The sequence below is a fragment of the Myotis daubentonii genome, chromosome 19 (assembly GCF_963259705.1).
Source record: "Myotis daubentonii chromosome 19, mMyoDau2.1, whole genome shotgun sequence".
NCBI classification, from domain to species: domain Eukaryota; kingdom Metazoa; phylum Chordata; class Mammalia; order Chiroptera; family Vespertilionidae; genus Myotis; species Myotis daubentonii.
In genome coordinates, this window is record NC_081858.1 from 3,631,883 (window position 1) to 3,636,513 (window position 4,631).

Consider the following 4,631-nt stretch of genomic DNA (forward strand, 5'->3'; position numbering starts at 1 on the left):
CAGGGTCCCCCCCCAACTGCCCTCCCCTGCTGGCCTGGTCTCCCCGCCCCCCCCCCCAACCAACTGCCCTCCCCTGCTGGCCATGTTGTGGTGGCCATCTTGTGTCCACATGGAGGCGGCCGTCCTGTGTGTTAGAGTGATGGTCAATTTGCATATTACTCTTTATTAGATAGGATTTGTCGAAGGAAGGCAGATACACACTCCAAAGGCAGGGTTTGTGTGCAGAAGCATTGTCAGACTGGTGAATCTGCCTACGGCTGTTCAGGTGCTTGGCCAGCAGGAGGCAGTAACATGCAGATTGAAATGCCCTGATCTGTCTGGCAGCCAGCAATCAACTTATGCATCCATTTCAGGTTTGGGGGAATGCCCTCAGCCATCTCCAGATGATTCAACCCTGCCGACATGCTGGAACTGGCCTCTGGCAGCCTCCCTCTCTGACCTTTAAACCTCCCTCTCTGACCTTTAGAACCTCCCTCTCTGACCTGTAGAACCTCCCTCTCTGACCTTTAGAACCTCCCTCTCTGACATGCACAACCTCCCTCTCTGACCTGCACAACCTCCCTCTCTGACCTTTAGAACCTCCCTCTCTGACCTTTAGAACCTCCCTCTCTGACCTGTAGAACCTCCCTCTCTGACCTTTAGAACCTCCCTCTCTGACATGCACAACCTCCCTCTCTGACCTGTAGAACCTCCCTCTCTGACCTTTAGAACCTCCCTCTCTGACCTGTAGAACCTCCCTCTCTGACCTGTAGAACCTCCCTCTCTGACCTTTAGAACCTCCCTCTCTGACGTTTAGAACCTCCCTCTCTGACCTGCACAACCTCCCTCTATGACCTTTAGAACCTCCCTCTCTGACCTGTAGAACCTCCCTCTCTGACCTTTAGAACCTCCCTCTCTGACCTGCACAACCTCCCTCTCTGACCTGTAGAACCTCCCTCTCTGACCTGTAGAACCTCCCTCTCTGACCTGCACAACCTCCCTCTCTGACCTGTAGAACCTCCCTCTCTGACCTGCACAACCTCCCTCTCTGACCTTTAAACCTCCCTCTCTGACCTTTAGAACCTCCCTCTCTGACCTGTAGAACCTCCCTCTCTGACCTGCACAACCTCCCTCTCTGACCTTTAAACCTCCCTCTCTGACCTTTAGAACCTCCCTCTCTGACCTTTAGAACCTCCCTCTCTGACCTTTAGAACCTCCCTCTCTGACCTTTAAACCTCCCTCTCTGACCTTTAGAACCTCCCTCTCTGACCTGCACAACCTCCCTCTCTGACCTGTAGAACCTCCCTCTCTGACCTGCACAACCTCCCTCTCTGACCTTTAAACCTCCCTCTCTGACCTTTAGAACCTCCCTCTTGGACCTGTAGAACCTCCCTCTCTGACCTGTAGAACCTCCCTCTCTGACCTGTAGAACCTCCCTCTCTGACCTGCACAACCTCCCTCTCTGACCTTTAAACCTCCCTCTCTGACCTTTAGAACCTCCCTCTCTGACCTGCACAACCTCCCTCTCTGACCTTTAGAACCTCCCTCTCTGACCTGCACAACCTCCCTCTCTGACCTGTAGAACCTCCCTCTCGGACCTGTATAACCTCCCTCTCTGACCTGTAGAACCTCCCTCTCTGACCTGCACAACCTCCCTCTCTGACCTTTAGAACCTCCCTCTCTGACCTGCACAACCTCCCTCTCTGAGCTGTAGAACCTCCCTCTCGGACCTGTAGAACCTCCCTCTCTGACCTGTAGAACCTCCCTCTCTGACCTGCACAACCTCCCTCTCTGACCTTTAAACCTCCCTCTCTGACCTTTAGAACCTCCCTCTTGGACCTGTAGAACCTCCCTCTCTGACCTGTAGAACCTCCCTCTCTGACCTGCACAACCTCCCTCTCTGACCTTTAAACCTCCCTCTCTGACCTTTAGAACCTCCCTCTCTGACCTGTAGAACCTCCCTCTCTGACCTGTAGAACCTCCCTCTCTGACCTGCACAACCTCCCTCTCTGACCTTTAAATCTCCCTCTCTGACCTTTAGAACCTCCCTCTCTGACCTGTAGAACCTCCCTCTCTGACCTGTAGAACCTCCCTCTCTGACCTTTAGAACCTCCCTCTCTGACCTGCACAACCTCCCTCTCTGACCTGTAGAACCTCCCTCTCTGACCTGTAGAACCTCCCTCTTGGACCTGTAGAACCTCCCTCTCTGACCTTTAGAACCTCCCTCTATGACCTGTAGAACCTCCCTCTATGACCTGCACCACCTCCCTCTCGGACCCACACAACCACCTTCCTCTTGGACCTGCAAAGCCTCAGGTCAGATCGTGGCTCAAACCCCTGGTCTAGCCCTGCCTCTGACCCTGGGGTTGGCGTCACTGCCAGGCAGGCCAGTGCGGGTGCTGGATCTTGGTGCCAGGGCAGACTGGCCCATGTGTTTACCCCCAAGTTCCCACAGAATGACAGGGACACAGACAAGGGAGGCGGCAGCGAGAGGGAGTTCCCACACTGTCTGGAAGCCGTGAGCCGAGGCAGGGCAGGACAGGGAGAGGGTCAGGTTGGCCCACAGAGCTGTGAACGTCTCTTGAGGCACTTGGCATCACGGGAGCCATAGGAGGCCTGGCATGGGACCAGGGAGTGGTGGGGAGTCTTTATTCCCGGCCATCACCACCGTGGAGCCCCGCTCGGAGGGCTTGGCCAGGGCAGTGATTGCTCTCGCTGTGCTCCTCCTGTCCTAGGGAGGGCTGCACCCCCACCTGGCATCACCCCAGACCACCGCCTCGGGGTCGGGTGCCCGGGGCAGCTCAGTTTCAGACACTCACCGTGTTCCTGTCATCACCCATGTCCGCTCCACCCACCCACTGGGACAGCAGGCAGCCCCGCCCCACCACTTCCTGGCTGGGAGACCTGGGCAAGTTACCTAACCTCTCTGTGCGATAAAACAAGTAGACCTGGCCGGTGGCTCAGTGGTTAGAGCATAGGACCCTCACACTGAAGGGTCACGGGTTCGATTCCTGGTCAAGGGCACATACCTGGGTTGCAGGTTTGATCTCTGGCCCTGGTCAGGGCCCTGCAGGAGGCAACCAATCAGTATCTCTCCCTCCCTCCCTCCCTCCCTCCCTCCCTCCCTCCCTCCCTCCCTCCCTCCTTCACTGCTTCCCTTCCATTTCTCTCTAAAAATGGGGGTGGGGGGAAAATCCTCAGGTGAGGATTTAAAAAATAATAAATTACTTTTTTAAAAAAAAGAAGACCGCGTCAAAGACGCTCAAAAAGCCGCTGAGTTCTCAGGCGGGACGGGGAGCACAGCTAAGGGCCAGCAGCCTAGCAGCAGCCCGAAGGGCTCACCACGCCTTCCCCCCTCCGCCCGCGCCCGCCATGGGTCGCCTCCGCCGGCTCCCTCTGGTAACCCTGCCCGGAAACCCGGGTCCTGTGGGCGAGACCAGGCTGCTCCCCGCACGCGGAGGGGACAGGACCAAGCTGCCAGCCCTGGGGCTCCGGCGGCGGGAAAGGCGCGGGGTAACCCGCAGCAGCCTCAGTGGGCAACGGGCGTCCTGGTTTCACCCACCAAGGCCGGGGGTGGCTTACAGAGAGGGCCCGGCAGGACCGGTGGGAAGCGGCGGGCAGCTGTGGGCTGATGGGCGCGAGGGGCTCAGACACACACACACGCGCGCACATGCACACACACACACATATATACATTCACACGTGAGCACAGGCACACGCACACACGCACACACACATGCACACGCACACACGTGCACACACGCAGCACGCGGACCGCCTGTCCCCACCCGCCCGGGGCTCCGTGGCTCCTCTCTAGGGCTCGAGGACGCTCCTGCTGGGACCAGTTTGCTGGTGTGGGCTGCTCACAGGTGCACTGGGCGGGGCTGGCCTGGGCGTTAGGGGTCCGGGCGCCTGGCTGCGGGGATCTACCACGTCTCATCCTCCCGGGGCCTCTGGAAACCCTTGTGCCAGCAGCCTCCCCGCCCCCCAGAACCCACTCCCCTCCCCCCCGCCACCCAGAACCCACTCCCCCAGAACCCACTCTGCCCCCAGAACCCACTCCCCCCCCCAGAACCCACTCCCCTAGCTGCGGAGAGAGTCCGCCCACACGCGCTCCTAAGCGGGCTTTCTTCTCTCAGTGAATATCGCGTGATTCTCGCAGGTGGAAAGGGGGTGTGTGTTCAGGGTTCATGTCCCTGATTTCACAGCAGCACAGAATCCCCCCCAACGCGGAGGGCCGGGCACACGTCTCTCCCTCCCTCACCACCCATTCCCGCCGCCGCCCCCCCCTCCCCCCCCCCCCCCCCCCCCCCCGCTGCTGGGCCCTCGCTCAGAGGTGCCAGTCAGCTGACCTCATCCCTGCAGCTCCGTTCCCTGCCCTGAGGTGTGACGTCAGCAGACCATTCATCCGCAGCCTCATTTCCTCTTCCGTTAACTACACCTGCCCCCAGGGCGGTGGGGACCGCATGGATTTATGGGTTATGCGTCTGCCACTGGGGATACATTCCCTGGAGAGAACCTGGAAATGCCTGGAGGCTCATGAAGCCACCGACCAAACGCCCTTCCCCAGGGCCGGCCAGGGAGGTGCTCCGGTTGAGCTGGTCCGATGTGGGTTCGCAGAGACGGTGCTGAGCCTGCTGTGCTGTGGGCTG